Source organism: Centruroides sculpturatus, unplaced genomic scaffold (genome assembly GCF_000671375.1).
Source record: "Centruroides sculpturatus isolate CEXI.00-Female unplaced genomic scaffold, Cexi_2.0 scaffold550, whole genome shotgun sequence".
NCBI classification, from domain to species: domain Eukaryota; kingdom Metazoa; phylum Arthropoda; class Arachnida; order Scorpiones; family Buthidae; genus Centruroides; species Centruroides sculpturatus.
In genome coordinates, this window is record NW_019384886.1 from 468835 (window position 1) to 488440 (window position 19606).

General features: G+C 31.5%; 1 long non-coding RNA gene across 1 annotated transcript; it reads right to left on the minus strand.

Annotated features, from left to right (window-relative positions):
* Positions 1 to 20: 20 nt before the first annotated feature.
* LOC111631111 lies at positions 21 to 17761 on the minus strand. The gene is made up of 3 exons (XR_002757644.1): positions 13998 to 17761; positions 12457 to 12585; positions 21 to 978 (listed from the first exon to the last, which is right to left on the minus strand). It is a non-coding gene; the product is annotated as an uncharacterized LOC111631111 (long non-coding RNA).
* Between the last annotated feature and the right edge of the window lie 1845 nt (positions 17762 to 19606).

Genomic DNA, 19606 nt, shown 5'->3' on the forward strand with positions numbered 1-19606 from the left:
TTCACAATATGGTGCTGGCTGACCATTGCTTGAAAGTGAGAGAGATTGCTGAGGTCGTGGGCATCTCTGCTAAATGGGTTTACAAAATCCTAACCCAAGAACTAGGCACAACTAAGTCTCTACAAGATGGGTGCCATGTTTGCTCACAGTCAAACAAAACCGTATGTGAGCAACAATTTCTAAGGAGTGTTTGGACATATATCAGAAGAATCTAAAGGACTTTTTGCATCAGTATGTGACCATAAATAAGATATGGATCCACTATTATATGCAAGACTGAACAATCTAAACAATGGAAATATGCATCTTCAACGACTCTGAAGAAGGCAAAAGTGGTTCCCTGAGTGAGGAAAGTCATAGCTTCCATTTTTTAAAATACCAAGAGAATTTTATTCTTGTTGACTTCTTGGAAAAAAATGCGACCATTACCTGCTGCTTATTATTGTGACCTCTTAGACAAACTAAAGACTGCTATTACAGAGAAAAGTCCTCATATAAAGAAAAAGAAAATCCTTTCTCAACATGACGAAGCACCAGTGCATTCTGCCATCTTACCCAGCAAACACTTGCCTACCATCACTTCCAACTCCTTTCTCATCCCCATATTCTCCTAATGACTTCCATCTCTCTCAAAACCTGAAGAAAATGATAGCAGACAAGAAATTTCACACAAATGAAGAGGTCATCATTATAATGAACGGCTATTTTTTAAAAATCTGGAAATCAGCTTTTTCTGTTGGAATGAAGGCATCAGAACACTGCTGGAATAAGTGCATTATTCTAAAAGAAGATTACATTAAAAAAAACCAATTCAACCAGATTTTGTTTCTATATATCCAATTCCGAGAACTTTCCGAACCACCCACGTATTTAGAATTTTACAAGGAAAAAATATTTCATTTTAATTTCAAATTAGATTACCTGGTTTGAATCCAATTTACGAGGACGCCCACGACCTTTTTTAACATTTTCTTCCTCCTATTTTAACATGATAGAAGATACCAAGTATGAATTATCAAATAAATATTCTATACCTTTGATAAGGAAATTAAACACGCATTTCTAAACAAATGTAAGAATTCTGAAAAATCTAAGTAATGTTTAATAGAATATCTGCTATGGCATTCTGAATATTTATAACAGATAATTTAATTAATCATTAAAATTCTTTAACAATAAATGCAATTATACAAAATTCATGATGATGATTATTCTTTTTCTTAAAATTTGAGTAAAATTCATAAAAATTTCTCAGTGCTAAGTATTTATTAAGACTGTTATTTTTATACAATTCTAATATAAACAAAACCTTTAGATATCAGTAACAGAATTTTAACAAAAACTATGAACGTTTTCGTTAAAATTCTGTTACTGGTATTTAAAGGTTTTGCTTTTATTTGAATGCTCCAGTAATTTGAAAAGGTGATAGTTATAATATAAAATTCTACACTGGACAATAAAATTTCAAGAAATTTACTTTATATATAATTATCTTCCTTTTATCAACAATTATAAATGGAAATCTTTCCTTCTTGCTTGTAGGAAATTCACACTGGACAAATTAGAGAACTGAAAGTTTTATTTGCTTTCTCTCTTCAATATATTTGTATGTTTGTATTTTGTTTGTTTGTTTGTGTAGGTGTGTAGAAACATTGTAAAATTAGAACATTTATTTTATTTATAAGAAATGAGAAATACTTTTGGNTAAGCTGTGGTTCAGTAGATGCCATGTTGAAAGAGAATTTCTCATGCAAAAATTGTCCTCAGAATTTGTGCCAATGCTGCTAACAATGGAGCAGAAGCACTCTGACAAAGTCTTGCAGGACATACTGAACTGTGCAAACAGTGACCCCACTTCCTGGACTCAATGGTGATAAGTTGTGGGTTTAAGGGTATGACTCTTAACCAAGATGCATTCATCACAGTGGAGACATTCATCATATCCAATGAAAAAAAAAAGCATGGTAGGTGCACAGCAACATCAAATCCATATTGACAGTCTTGACTCCCATGGTGTGGTGAATCACAAGAGTATGCTTTCACAAGGCTAAACCATTACCAAAGAGTATTACCTGACCACACTGTCACCTTCATGATGCTGTGCAAAGCAAATGACTAAACCTGGCAAAAGAAAACTTGACAGCTCCATCATGATAACCTACCTGTTCACTTTTTGCTTCAGATTCAGGCTTTCTTGGCCTTTAAAAGATAATGGAAAATATATTCTATTTGAGAAGATAGTCAACTCTCAATTATTTGAGTGAATAAAAATTATAATTCAAATTACTCTCTACCCTAAACTTTCAGTTTTGAAATAAATAATCACTATATATCTAATTTCTATAAATGTATATATATTGCAAAAGATAGATTAAATATTTAAAAGTATGTTCTATACACAGTTTAAAAAAGTGAACAATTAAACATTTATTGCTTTTTTCTATTTTACAGTTTACACACAAATAATTGAGAGTTGGCTTCAACAGATTAAATAGCTTATTGAATGTTTAGAAAGATTTGAAAATTTTATCTAATTTGTAAATTTACATAATAAAACTTAACTATTTTAAAGTACTGACTTTGGATTTTATTCAGAATAAATTATATTTTATCATAAAAATATTCTGAAATTTTAATTCACAATAGTAAAATTTGACACATTTTATCATAATTAAGTCATACAAAATGATTAATTTTGCATTTGTTATGAATGTTCTTTTTAAAATCACTGAACTGTTCAAAAAACAAAAGATAACAAAATCTGATAATTATTCACATTTTTGGGATAAAATTTGAAAACAAAAATATTTAATTGATTTATCTCATTTTGATTCAACTTTATATGATATCTAGCAAGAATTTTAAATTATTATTCAATTTTATCAAAAGAATTTATATCAGAGCTAAAATTTATTTATTTGCAGCATGATTAGAGGTTTAATGTAGGGTAATTCATTCTTTTTCATCATAAATTATCATAGCTTGCTTTAATTTATTATTCTTTTTCTTAAATATAATCATAAATATGAACAGCAAAGATTGATAATTACACAAAATATATTAAATTCAAATTATGTGTATTAAGATACCAATTATTTTAAAAAGAAAATAATTTTTTTAACAAAATAGCTAAACTACATAAATTCAAACTAGTTTATTTAAACTAATATATTTCAAATAAATTGACATCAAAAACAAGAATCCAGCAAGTAAAAACAATTTAATCATAAACTAACATTTTATATCATTTTCAACAACAATCTTCAGATTTTTTTTTCAAAAATTTCGTGTGTAATTCAAAATAAATAATGGAAATTTTCATTTACAATTTAGAGGGGGGAAATCAGCTTTATTAGTATTCTTGATAATGTGCAGAGTTAAAATAATTTTTAATATTATTAACATTTCAACCTGCCTTTTTCTTACTTTACTTAAATGTAATTTACTTATTACATCATTAATAACACCAAAAAAAGTGAGTGCAAGCCCAAGGAGACAACTTGAAGGAAATTAGGGTTTCCAACCTCCAGGTGGATAATTGTATTTTTCCCAGCCAAATAATCAATGCTTTCTGAACACATTCCTAATACATTTTATTTACATTCGGCAACTACTTGGGAGTGTAAGAAACATTTTCAAAATTATATTTTATTACTTGGTTTCATACTTTCCCATGGCATATTTAATTATGATGATTTTTCATCATTTTGTCCTCCAGTAGGTGCTGGTGACTCACAATTTTGCATCACCACAAATTCAATTTACAATTTTTTCCATTTTGAGTATTCTTAATTTATGTATAACAGTGACATAGTTTATGGGGGAATGGATTGGCATATTCAGTGCTACTTATATCCAATAGCATCAGTGAATGCTAAAACTAGTTTTTCAATATCTTAAAAAATTCACAAAAAACTTATAATAATTAGTAACCAATTATCAAGTTTGCAGTTTATTTTTTTTTTACCATCTATCTTACACAATAAAAATTTCTTGTTAAAATGCATTTGAAATTTAATAACACCTCTTCAGTTAGCAATTTTTGAGGATAATACACAAAATTGTAAATATATTGTTGATTAGGTTTTATAGTAACATTTTTTGAGAGTGAAAAGGTTTTAAAACAAATTGCTAATTTTAGAATTTATCTTAATACATATGAAATAAAATCAGATTACAATACATATGTAAGATTATATTTACTTTAAAAATCATATAATATATATGTGTGCTTATTTCCAAATGGATTATATGAAATTAATATCAATGCAAAGAACATTTTTTTAATGTTAAAACTATTTTAAATAACTATTTATTTAAACAAGTTTTACCATATCATCCAGATGATCACCTACAAANTGAAAGAAATGTTGTTAATTCATAACAAATTAATTTGAAATTATATATTTTAAGAGACAATAATTATATTTCAAAGAAACATTGGAAGTAGATGGAAAATAATAGCAAGATTATTAAACTTTCAAAATGTGTGCATTATTAGGTTTTAAAAAATAATATACTGAAATAATTAATATATGAGGAGTGTTCAAAAAGTATCAATCATTAATTTTTCCTGCAAAAACAAATAAAACTTGGGGCATGTCTGCTAGCCAGAAAGTAATGGGAATATTCATGCCTGTGCATAAATTTTTTTCCTGTCAGCAGAGAGCATCAGTCAATGAATCAGTGTAGTGAATGCCTATTGTATTTTCATTTGCTGTGAAATGGCAGAATAACTTGAGCAGCATTATTGTATCAAATTTTGCCAGAAACTTGGTGATATCTAAGTTGAAACATTTGGAAGATTCAGCAGGTTTTCAGCAAAGATACCATGAGCCCACATGAATCACTTCAAAGATGGTTGCATATTGGTGGAGAGTGAATGACATTGAAGTAGGCCTACAACAAGCTGAAATGAGGTCACTGAGCAAATGTAGACTGGTTATGCAACACCATTGTATCAACATCCAGGAATTTGCAGACAAGGTGGGGTAAGCTGTGGTTCAGTAGATGCCATGTTGAAAGAGAATTTCTCATGCAAAAATTGTCCTCAGAATTTGTGCCAATGCTGCTAACAATGGAGCAGAAGCACTCTGACAAAGTCTTGCAGGACATACTGAACTGTGCAAACAGTGACCCCACTTCCTGGACTCAATGGTGATAAGTTGTGGGTTTAAGGGTATGACTCTTAACCAAGATGCATTCATCACAGTGGAGACATTCATCATATCCAATGAAAAAAAAAAAGCATGGTAGGTGCACAGCAACATCAAATCCATATTGACAGTCTTGACTCCCATGGTGTGGTGAATCACAAGAGTATGCTTTCACAAGGCTAAACCATTACCAAAGAGTATTACCTGACCACACTGTCACCTTCATGATGCTGAATTAGAACATTTATTTTATTTATAAGAAATGAGAAATAAGCCTTGATTTTTTAATATAAATTCATAATAAATAGTAATAATAATAAAACTTTATAATATATTTTAAGTAATAATAAAGTTTATTAGAATTCTGAAATAAATTGTCTGAAATGAACTACTATTGCAAGGAACATGCAAATTACTTAAAATTTTTTAGGCTTTAAGTATATTTCTCTCTCTCACATTTTGTTTCAATAATTGTTTGCTGTAGAAAATCAGACATTTTGATTCGAAAACAATTTCAGAACAGTTGTACTAATAGTATTTTAAATAGTTGTTTTAAAAACTATTTAAAATACTAATAGTTCACGAATAGGAAATCTAATATAATTAAAAAATGTTGCAATGAACTGTTCTGAATTAAAAACAAACATTCAAATTTTTAAAATTTTGCATAAAAACTTAAGATGTATAAAGATGATATTTTGGGAAATATTCAAAATGCCACTGGCACTATTTATATTCCAAATTTTGGATAATTAATTTTGAAGATAAATAATCTGATGGAATTCCTTAAAAAATAATAAACTTACATTCTAGTTATTTTTCTACTATCTTTAAATTAAATTTCTGTTCTAATAACAGTTATATATCAAATTAAAAATTTTTTAACACTTATTTTGTAAAATTGGCTCATCTTTCTAAAAGTTCTTACTAGTAATTAAAATACAAAAAGCAGATTTTAAGTGATCAATGTATGTTTAATTTAAAATAAAATTTAAGAAAGTATATATTGATTCAATACTATATAATGCAATTCAAAATTTCAATTAATGTATGTTATATATATACACATTATTGTNTAATTTAGAACAGTCTGAAAGAAAAGAATCAACACAGCATGAGATTCAAGCCTGCAACCCACTGCCAGTTATGCCACTCATGACCTCTGAGCAATTCTTTGCTTTGAGACACATTTAAATCTTGATACAGTCAAACCTGTCTATAACAGAATCCCATGGAATCAAGCAATTCTTCCCTAGTAGACAGGTTTCCACTATATATAGGTTACCTACTACAGGCATCCCTTGATTAACGTGATTAATTAATCCCTCGATGCTACCATGTATATCAAAACTGCATGTACTCGGAGGAACAATCACCTTCCACTAGAACAAATTTTTTGGCTAATAACAAATAATTTTTATTTTAACTTTAATTTTGTCATCAGTAAAAAGTTTTCTATGATGAAAATGAGCAACTAATTTAAAAATGAAATGTTAGAGATTACTATCTTCATCAAACAAAATTATACTCAATCCAGTTCATTTTTTTCACTTAATGCCTGCAGAATACAGTCATCATGTTTTACAACCATTTTAAGTAGCTGAAGTGTTTCAACAATACATGTCTTTGACGCATTTAGATTTGTTACAAGTTCAGGAGTTGTTATATGTCTATTTTTAACAATTTCTACCTGCAATTTTTCTTCATTGACAGCTTTCGGGTACCCTGTACATTTTGTTTCCTTTAGTTGAAAATTTCCAAAACAAAACTTTCAAAATCAAAAATTTCAAAAACAAAAAATTCAAAATTTCAAATTTCAAACATTTATATGTTTGAAATTTAGGAACATCTTCCCCATACACACTACAAGTGTTTTTACTGTTTGTATAGCACTATATCCTTTACAAAACTTAAAAAGCTTAATATGCCCAATATGCATTTTATTTGCAGACATTCCAACTCAATTTTATTCAAACAATACCTTCAATGTCTTGGAAACCAGTGCATTACCTAAATATGATGAAAACAGTCCTGAATGCAAGATACATAGACAATGTTTTGATAGTATGGAACAGGTAGTATGGAGGTGACAGCCCAATATCCAACAGTTCATCAATGATATCAACACCAACCCATACATATTGAAAATAAAATTAGAGCAAGAATGTGCCACACAGGCACATTTCATGGATGTTTCGCTCACACTAAAGAGAGAGGCCATAGCCATGGATGTTTATAGAAACAACTTACAGCCCACTTTTCATACCATGGATGTCTCATGACCTGATAGGTTATAAACTGCCAGCATTCTGAGCTCTCATCAGAAGAACCCATATGTACTGTATGAATGTAGAATATGTTAAAGCTATCAGACAATAATTCAGATTCAAACCTCAAACAATAGAGAATACAATCAAGAAGCATAAGTTAGATACGAAAGAGATTCAAGGAAGGGACTCACAGGTTGAATATACAGTGGTTTAATTTATAGCACCTCTACACAATATATAGAAAAAGATAGAAGCAGCTACTGGAAAGAAAATTACCTACAAAAGAAATCCCACTATATATGGACTACTGCAGAATGATAGAGTCCAACGATCCAATGTGCATTCCAGGTGTACACAAAATACCATTAAAGGACAGTAGGATTGAGCAAGACCTGTACTATATTGGCACTACTAGTTGATCATTAACATCAAGGATTAAAGAACACAAGGACAGCATCTGGAAGGCTAAAATTTTGTAATGCAAATTGTTCCAGAGGACAGCTTTCATTCTTATTTTTAAATTGAAAGTTTTTATCCTAAGGAAAAGTGTTAAAAACAACCAAAAACATTTGAAAAAGTGAAATTGGCACTGCATTTAAAGGTTTGTTGTAGCTTATGATGAATGCAGTTTTACTAAATAGTGGTTTTACAGGCTTTTTTTTTAAATTTTACTATTCAAGGCAATGTTTTTAGTGATATTTTCCTGTGTTTTTTTATGTTTGAGATAAATGGATAAAAATGAATTCTCATTTCCTAATTGATTTCATTTTAAAGCATTTATGAAAATACACATAAGTACCAATAGGCTAATTAAACAGTAACAACATACTTCTTATACACAAAATATTGGTTAAGTGTTAACAAAACAAAATGCATATCCAGTGATTACATTTAATATATTTTTTATTATCATTATTTATTTAATAATTATTAAATTTAATAAGAGATGGCACCTAACACCTCCCTCTAGTGCATATCAAGTTTCTTATTTTATGAAAAATCATGCATGTTAAATCAAATAGTAAAAAATTATTAAATAATGATAGTTATCAAATAAGAACACAAATTTTTCTTTTAATTTCTCATTGTCAAAACAATAATATTTTTAAATCAGTAAAATTAATTTTTCTAAAAATCAACAATTAAATATTGATATGAGAGAGATGTTATTACACATACATTATGCATGCTAAATGACAAACACTAATTCTGCTTGGAAGTTATATCATTATAGATCTCTACATGGTGAGCTGGATGAATGTTCTTTCTTTATTTTCATTATTACATAACAACTTCACTTTAAATAGTGAAATACTGTGTGAACAATAAATACTTTAGAATAATAAACAAACCAAGACTGTTTAGAATCACTAAGTGAAATTGCTACTAGTGCTACCACAAGGTATAGAAAAAAACGTTTACATTTAGTAGTTGCAAAAAATATTCTACACATTATGGAAAAACTTTGAGATTTTTGGGAAAAACTCTGAAATCAGCATTACTATCAATCAGCATTACTATCAATCAGCATAAATCACATCAGTGTAAAATGAGGACAGCCTGTATTTATTTACAACTCTTTGATACATCTGATATTTTTTACCACTTACCATATAGTATTACATAAGATTTTTCAATATGATACATTAGCTGATAAATATTGTATTGTCATAATGTCATAAAAATAATGCTTAAACTTATGACAATACAATAAAAATAAAAGATTCAAATAATTTGATTTCCAAATATAAGTATTAGAATCAGGGCTGTGGAGTTGCATAAAAATCTACCGACTCCAACTCCGACTTTTCCTTACCATTCGACTCCGACTAGGGGCAGACTTGTTACCAAAAGAGACCCGGAAATTCTGATGTCATCACGTGACCTCAGAATAAAACATTCAATAAATAGAGTTCTAATAAAGATAGAGCGTAGAAACTTTTTATTCCAAAGCTAAAAGACTTCTCTAAGTAATATATAAATATGTATTCGATAATTTTTACTTTTCCGGCTGTTATATATAACAGAGGAAAAGTGTAGCGCTCGCTCAAAAAATGACCCCTCCCAAATTTTTACATTTTTGGACTCGGGACACCTTGAAATTTCGAGATATGCAAAAGATTCGAGGTTTTTTCTATATGTGTGGATGTTAGACTGTGTGTGGGGGGCATGATTTCGTTCACCCTGTTTGAAGCCTAATAATTTCTGTGGTCAGAGTGGTCAGAATCGGAGTCAGATGGTTTAACACAGGAGTTAGTTATTAAGCGTCAAAGTGGTTGAACTAAATCATGTCCCCATATACATTCTAACATCTTAGGCGAGAACATCTTAACGGGTTTTACTGTACTATTATAAAATGGCAAAAAAGCTTACTTTGAGGGTAGAGACGAGTTTTATTTTTTTTAATTTTGAACGCTAATAACGAGTAAAATATTCATTAAGAGATATGACACATGACCACTTTTATGTCTTCACCCTGTCGACCTTTAATTAAGAACCAAAATTTAATAGTATTAATGCCCCTTTATACGCAAACTACAGTGCCACATTTCGTTTCTTAAACTTTACCCGTTTTTTCTGTTCTGAGATATTAAACAATATCTCAGAACAGAAAATTGTCCAATTCAGAAGATTTAAATATTCTGAGATCCAATTCCAATGTTATGAAGTAAACAGTACTATTAATAATGTGAGATCCGAATAGCCGCCTGGTCTAAAATAATAATTTAGAAAAATATTCTTTCCTTTTGATGGGAAAATAATGTTTTTCTAGTGTGGGAAAACAGCTAGGAGAGTCACTTCCTTTGACGGAAGTATGAGCATCCTCTGTTTTTCCCTTATCTGCTAAAAATCTCACTTTGATGGAAACGGTTTACCCCTCATTTCTTCCCCCTTCCCATCCGTTCCCGTGGATGAAGCCTCGACTGATAATTGGTCATAAATCAGAAGATGTAGGCGAAGTTCAGCCGAATTTGGGGAGTTCGTCAGAAAATCTCATAGAGGAGAGACGTCTCCCATATTTGTTCCACACAGTCCTTAGGAGTTCGTCGTCAGATCCGAGAGTGACCAGACTCCATACAAGCTCCTAAAGGCCAACGCCCTATGCTATGAGCAAATATAGTACACAAAAGGCTTACTTCCATAGACAAATATTTGTCAGTTAAGTGGATCTCTCCATGAATAGAAGGCAGAGAATTCCAGGAGAGAAGTAAATACGTCACATACAGAGGAAAGGAAGAACAACTAACAGGTTGTATGTTTTAATATGATATTGTGAGCTCTCTCTCTCAACATATATATTTTAAGTCGAATTTATTGTGTCTCATTTATTTGTAACTCCATTTTTGTATAGTTTTTACTTATATATATGTTTATTAAATTCCTTTTATTATTCATTTATATAATGTCTCCTCGAACTCATTCATTTTTTCATTCATTCATTTCATTTTATTAAAATAACATGAGTTACATTTCCTGATTTCGCTGAGCATTATCAGGATTTAAAAACACTAACTAATTATGACAATGAACACAGCATATTAATAAACATTAAGAGTAAAATTGTACAATGATGGGAAGGCAACAAGGATATACAGGTGTAATATATATTTATACAAGTAAAATTTTATGAAAAAATAATATAGTGTAAAATATACAGTAACAATTAAAAGTAACGAAGATAAAATAAAATTAGAATCACAACAATTAAGCGCAAGTTAACAAATTATAAAAGAAGCGAACAGCAGAAGTGCAAAGATATTATAGATGATACATATATAGAAATGAGTATATATACAAACTATAATATATAATAATAAGACAGTATAGTGTAAAGTAGTAATAATCATTTGCACCAAAGTACTTATGTTTCGGCCACAGAAAATCCGCTAGTAGTTGAGCAATGGAAGTTGAACAATGTTCTCAACACCACTGAACTCCGCCAAGCATCTGTGCGTAATATTCCGACATAGTAAGAGCCACCAGAAGTTGAAGGATTGTCTTCACGCTGCATCATTTATATTCACTGGAAGTCTCCTCGATCTCGGAATCAGATCCCTCACGCGTGTTAATCCGCGTATCCAAATTCGGTTAACTGGTGTCGGAATCCTGACGTTGGATAAAGACTTCGCCGTCTATATCCTCTTTAATATTAAAAAGCCCTCCCAGTCACAATCCTAATTAGGATCGGATCATAAGATCCGAAACACAGACTATTCTCACGGAATAGGCCAGTAAGCGGCATGAACTTAGTACTACATCCCTGGCTTCTCACAATAACCAGATTTGTTACAACTATGCCTATTAATAAAGGAAAAGTTGTTTTAATACATATTAAACCAAGACAAACTAAGAAAGTTTATCAATTGTAGTCACAAGGTCAGTAACTATCATACAATTAGATGAGCTTGTTGGAAAGAAATACGTAAACAAGTAAATGAATGCTTGACTTTGTTATTTTATAGCAACATACATCAACCTGATTATATATGTCAAACAAACCCTATTCTATTGGCAATGCCATTAAAAATTAATCATTAAATGGTGACCTAGCTGCCTATCTGTAGTTAAATTGCTTTATATCTAATCATTAAATTATTCATGAATATAAGTTACTTAGATCCAAAAACAATTCGAATGATGATTTTATTACGTAATAAGTTCCAATTATACCATTTATAATTTAACTATATGAATTTCAAAATTCAAAGTTTAATTCAAATATATTTATATTTACGTATCTTAAGTTCTTAAATTCTACAAGTCTCTATAGAAGAAATTTTTAGAATTTCAAGTCAAATTTATTACTCTTATTTTAACAGAACATTTTTCAAATTTTGTTAAAGCATTTTGTTTTTAGTTTTTCATAAAATCCATTTAAAAATTGTTTTATTTAACATGTTATGCAGTAGAAAAATATTTAATTTAGTATGCTATTTCCAATAAACCAGAATTTTCTGTAACAATACTATTTCAACAATTAAAATATGTAACATTACAATCTATTAAATACATAGTTCTGAAAACATTACCTGATCAAGGTCATCATCTAATTCAACATCCAATTTTGCTTTTTCTACTTTAGCTTCCCCTTTTTTTGGCCGGCCTCGACCTCTTTTTGGTGCTTCAGCTACATTCTCAACTTCTGCCATGGTACTTTACTAAAAATGTAATTTATTAAAATCTTCATTCATTTCAAAATAATAATTATCCTAATGACTATCAAATAAACCAGTAATGCCCAAACTATGGCCTTCAGGCCAAATCTGGCCTACCATACATGTTAATTCAGCCCTTTTATACATAAATATGCCTATTTTTGGTGTATATATGGAATATAAAAAAATATCTATGGCCCATTTATCTACAACTTATGCACAATCTGGTCTGCCAATCAAAAAGTTTGGGCACTACTGAAATAAACTATAATTTGTTAAAATGCTAAAACTGCTATAAATGCTATAATATGCAATAAAATTATAACTAATATTTTTATTTGATCCCATTTCATACATTTTTCTATTTATTGTCAGATATTATTCACTTTTAAAAAACTTTTTAGATTATATTTAATATGAATAAATTCTTTTGTAATTAATTTTTCTTCTGATTAAGCAAAAACTGCTTATGAAATTCTTTGCTGTCAAAGTTGTACAATTTAAAATAACAAAAACTTAAATGTATTTGTTGAATAACTTTATCATTCCATTACAAATTTATTAATATAATTTAAAATTTTTACTTTATAACAAGAATAAAATATTTTAAAATAGGAATAAGAAAAAAATTTATAGTGAATTATTCACAAATATTTAAAAATATTTTATCTTTATTTTTAAATTTTTTTTTAAATTAAAAGAAAATATTTCTATAAATATTTTACATAATGACCCCATCAAATACCTTTTTTTGTACCCATGTATCAAGTAGACAGTTACACAGCTATTATACAAGTACCCATACCTATTTAAGACTGTACAACGTAAAAAAAATCATAAATGAGCAAAATGGTTTTTAAAAACAAACGAGCAATTATTTATTGTGGCATTGTCACAATGCTGGGCTGCAATTTTTAATTTATTTAATTTAAAATATATGCGCTCCATCTCAAATTAGTAGTGGCTTGTCCCCTTACGTCAAACTTTTCCTTTAACAGAGTCATGCTGGTCATCTATTAACTGCTTTCAGGGAAAAATTTTTAAATTGAAATAATGTGACTTCCAGTTTGTACTGGAAGTTCATATGGTTAATCATGGCCTCCTGCCCTAAGGTTTTCACATCTGCTCTTAAATTTCATCTTTCTAATTCCATTCTCAAGATTAATTAATTAAGGAAAGACAGATGGATGAATGGATAGATGGAAAACAATGGGAATTTATACATCTACAATTTTTCAAATTGCAGCCCAATTACAGAAAATGTTTACAAATCTATTTAGCTGTTTTTAATCAAACATTCTCTCTAATGAATTATCATTTAAGTTTTAGAAGATCAATTTTGCAAATTAAAATCTTTAATTAGAAAAATGTATATCCTCTTAGAATCACCGAATTATTAAAATAAGATATTTTACTAAATAGAAATTTATCCTGTTATTATTCCACAACTGTAAGATCCAGTTCAGACAAGCAAAACTTCTGCAGAATGGCAGCCACACTGCATTATTTTTTCTGCGGGCACTCTGGACAGAAGATGGCTGAATTTGTTTTGAGTTGGCCAATCATCATGAATGCTTGTTACTCTGCAGTAGTAGTGTTCTTAGGACTTCAATTCTTAAAAGAAAGAAAGAAAAAGAAAAATAGAAGGTATTGGATACATCTAATGGTGAGCAGTCATTTATTACAAGAAACTTTTTATTTGTTGTTTAATGAGCTTTGAGGAGGAATCAAAATTATTTAATTACTCCAGATTGTTATTTCCAAACTTTGATGAATTGTATTACATTCTGAAAAATACCATGAACAAAGAAGATAGTAACATGAGACAGCTAGTAAATGATATTTCAATTATGCCCTCTCTGCACAACTTTTGCTTCTGCTCATTTAAATTATTTGATACTATGCAATAGCCCATAACCAATCTGTGGCTGCTGCATGGCATCCATTCTGCTACAAGTAATACGGCTGGAATCCGGTAACATTCCCACAGCTATAGACTTTCTCAGGCAATTGCAGAGAGCATTTAGACACTGACAGCGGTTTAGAGATCGGGTAGACCGCGGTTCCGAAAAATTTCATTGCAGAGACGGCATTTCTTGCTTTCCACAGTTTAGACAGTGATTAGTAACTGACTAAAACCAAACCTGAGTCATTCTAAGCAAGACTTTCTCGGCCTCCCATCCATCATGGAGATCCAGTCACATTCCTATGTGGTTGTGTGTGTTGGCTCCTACTTTGGATTACTACATTGGTGTTTTATCAGTGTAATTGTGAGTTTTATGTCTTTCTGTTCACAGAAGTCACAAGGACTATTTTGACGTCTTGTTTGTCTAATTTCGTCCATAATTTATGAAGTTAAGGCCATTTATCATGTGGTCCATGGCCGGCAGTTTCCAGTTGTGTTTTCTTATTAATGGATTAATTTAATTTTCTTTAGTTAAGCATTGTGGATAGCAGTTATCATTAGAAATAGTTATGTTAATTTCTATTAATATCGGATTAATTTCTGTCATTCTACGGCGACCCAGAATTTCATGTTTTGTGGGCTTTGGGCAAGCTTTCACTGTGTTCTGCAAGCCAGCTGTTTAGGGCGATATACATCTAAATCTGTTCTGTCTATACTATAAACTGGTGGTCCTAGCTATTTTTTTAATCAAGTTATTAACAGTTTTCGTTAGTGGGTTAAACAAAGACCATTGTTCTCTCATATAACAGACTAATTTGGGGCCACTGCACTGGTTTATAACCCAACTGCTTGCCACTTCCATGTATCGTGTCAGCAGTTCTGTCTAGCAGTGCTGTATTGGTTCTGTATTGTGGTTATCCTATCTACGAAGATCTCAGCCCGCAGTCTGTGTTGTGGACCAAACTAAACTGTCAATTTTCAAACTCTTAGTATTCTAGATTGGTACGGACCGACTGATGTGGTGTTAAGTTATCATAATGGCCACAGACACAGAATCTCAAGTAGTTATTACTTCGCTAGAATATACTATAATTAACGAAGCTAACGATCATTTAATCAGAATTATAGACAGACCTTGTATCAGTAACATATAAGTCAAGCTTAAAAACAGAAGATCATACAGAGATTCGCAAAAGAGTGACACACATAGTCTCATGCATAGGGCAACTACAAGGAATTCTACGAAAAGTCAGAGCAGCGAAGAATCAACCAGTGCAAAGTGAGGAGAGCAAACCACATTTGCAGAGATGGTTAAAATTGGATCAAGGCTAAGCAAGACAACAGAAGCTATAACCAACTCGTTAATTACTAAGGTGAAAAATGAAGGAGCTGGAGGAAACTAAGCTGTTTTGGTGTATCCAAATGACGAGGATGGCTCAAATGTTAACACGAGTGAAGTAACTAACCAAATTATTAACAAGATAGAACCACATCAACTTCAAATAAAGGTAAAAACAGTCAGACCTGTCAAATCAAATGGCATCTGCATCAGAGTAGGAAGCAAGAATGACAGGAAAAAATTAAGGGAAGCAATGGAGAAGCTCCCAAAAATTAGAGACAAGATTAAGTGCAAAACATCGGAAGGAAGACGACCACAAGTCATTCTAGTAAACGTTCCAATCATCATCCTTGACAAAAAAATTTAGAAGTCATGACAGAACAGAATACAATCTGGAAGAACAGAACACGATCTGGAAAAACAGGGACAAAATATTGGTAAGAGAAACTTGCAGAATCAGCACAATACTAAAAGGTGAAAAAACAAAAGAAAATTGTTGAGATGTTCTTTCTGTTACTCCAGTTATTTGTAACATATTAATCACCCACAGACCTGTCAAATCAAACGTTATTGGCAAATATATACATAGACGATTTCATACCAGTCATATGCTGTTATCAGTGTTGTGGTTTTAATCATCTAACACATGACTGTGTAGACAATCAGAGGTACAGCCACTGTGGTAAGGGGCACCATTACAAAGAATGCCAGCTATTAGATACCACACTGTCCTGTATAAACTGCAGGAAAGTTACAAGGAAATTCCTCCAGACAAGAGAAGGCCAACAAACCACAATGCCTTCAGTAGCCATTGTCTGACGCTAATAAGGATAAAGTCTCAAACAGTGATCAGAACAGATTATGGGTGGTAATAATCAAACTTCAAATAGTACTCTGATAAACACTACCCATGGCAGTAATACAAGCAATTCCTACCACATCTCTGACACAGACCTCAACATTCTTCAAATTAATGCACAAAGGGAAAAGGTCCCATGCTCTCTAATGATACTTGAGGCAAATGAATTGCAGGTGGATATAATTCTATTGCAGGAGCCATATACAATAAATGCTGTGAGATTTGCCAACTAGCAATATTATATAATAGCCATGGTAAAACTCCTGAAGTGGAGAGAACAACAACAGAATGGACATTGCACTTATCCCTCACCTCTCTTTGCACATAATTACTACAGCCATTATTCAATATAACCCTCCCATCTATGTAATCAATGTGTACCTCTCACAGTGTATGAATGTTGAGGAAAGTGTGAATATAATTGAAAAGGTACTCAGGGAAACTGAGCACTATGTGATTGTAGCTGGTGACATTAATGCAAAATTGGCTATTTGGTTTAATAAACATGATGATAACAGAGGGCAATTAATAGCAAATATGACGGACGAATTTGGGTTTTGCAGAAGTTTGTTTAGACATTCAGAAACTGCAATTGTTGTCTTTGCAATGCATTTTAAACCATGGTTCAGCCAGCCAATGCCTGAATGCCGTTCGGCTGTTAAACGTCGTTTAATGCAAACTCTGTCTCTGCAATCGACCGTCTGTTTAATATGAGTTATTACATTTAAATTAGTATTCCATAACAATTGGTGGGGTTTAAGTTAGCATGTAATTCTGCAGACATTCCACTCATCTGAACTGGACCTAAAACTATATAAGCTTCAAAAAGTTGAAAAATTTTATAAACTAAAATAAAAACTGAAAAATGATAAATGGTAACAATAAAATTACAATTATATCTTTTTGCACATTGTTTAGACCAGTTCATTAATTAACACCTGCCCTCAAATTGAAAGTGTAAAGAGTAACTTGTAATGAGTTTGGAGAGTTAAAATATTTCAAAAAATTTTTTATGGATGTTAGATAATTAAGAGTACTACAGATTATTCTACTCAAATTCAAAATATTGTGTAACTAATACAGCATCTAAGAAATCTCAAAATGTGTTAAAATTTAATTATTGATATTACTATTAGGCCCTGTACACACTAGGCGTTTTTCAATGCGCGTTAAACACGCGCTTAACGCCGAGCTAACGCGCATTAGCTTGGCGTTCGACGAGCATTAGTTCGGCGTTTAGCACTGGCTCAGTTTGGAAATGGACGAGAAAGTAATTGATTGTGTGTGCTCCTCCATCGTCGCTATAAGGCAGCACATATATCTCAAAGCGCCCGTAAAGTGCCCGCAAAACGCGCGTTTTAACAAAAATCTATAAATGCGTGCTTGGCGTTTGAGTGTGTACGACTACATAGAACTCTTGGTTCTTTAAAACGCGTGTTAAACGCGCATTTAAAAGCGCGCGTTGAAAAACGCCTAGTGTGTACAGGGCCTTATAGTATAATATACTATGACTCAGCCTAATCTCTTTCAAAGTATTTTGCAACACTGCATTTTGTGAAAGTCCAAAACCCTTTTGTTTTAGAACAGTATCACCCCTCTAATAAACCTCGCGATTAGGTGAAAAGGAAAAAAGGGGCCTTCTGTGGTCGATGACCGAGACAATCTCCTCGAAAAAAATTGTTAGTATATCAATAAAAGAAATCTCCTCCATTTGTTTAAAGGTAATTCTATAGATGTTAATATCAACAAGATGGGAATAAGAGATGTTTCCTATCCCCTTTTTGGTTGCATGTGACACGTGGTTACAGCAATAAATCTCCTCATTCGTAGTCAAACGCGACGTTTAATATAAACAATATCTAGATTGTTGATCAGTTTACAGAAATGATTGTCAGCTGAATGTTAATTTATGGATGAGAGCCATCAAACCTATAGAAATTTATATTATAAAATCATATCTTCTAGACACTGATATCAATAAATTAAACTTCTCTGTGCCAGTGGTCCGTACTAGCTAGATCCAGACATCAACACACTAACAGGTGTGTGTATAAATCATTAATGATGTCATAGTTCTCACCCACCTCAAAAATAGTATAAAGAGGGCTTGGACACAGTCCACAAGGCGGACACCTACAGGGCGGACATCGACTGCCACATCCCGCCACCCCATCCGTCACTACCTTGCCATAACTGCCGTCCGTCACTACCTGGATTGTCACAATCCAGGAACGTTTTTACCAACGACCCATATTACAGATCGGGAACTTAGAGGTAATTTTTTTAGATATCTATTTGTATACTCTCTCTCTCTGAGAAGTCTCTCTCCTAGAGGTCTCTCTCTCGTTTCCTAATTTAACTTAGAGAATAGAGATTAGATGTTCCATATGAAAGATGAATCATTGTCGCGACGTAGAATAGAATTTTTTTTTAGCTCTTCACCTTTGCTTTTGATATGTAGAATTTTATAGTTGTTTATTAAATGTGTTATTCTTGTTCAACCTGTGTATTTATTTGGGAACCTGTCAACTTACTCATTAACCTCCCCACTCATTTTATTTTGCCCTCCTACAAAGCCATCCTCTGACAGAGCTGCCAGTAAGTGGGCACAACTAACCCCCTTGGTTCTCACAGTTTTATACTTACAAGACAACTAACCTAAAACCTGCAATAAGAACATTCACTTTAAAACAGCAAACATTTTCTGCCATCTTAAATGAACATTGTCAGGCTAATGTTCAAAAATATAAAACATGTTCATAATGTTTGAAAATAGTTCATTCTAAAACATGCAGTTCCATTTTCAAACAGTTCTTACTGCTGGTTTTGGGTTATTGAGTTAGTTATCTTGTGAAGTTAACCAGTATCTGATAGATGTCATTTATAACACTTCACAAAAAACAAATAATAGGTTTCAAAA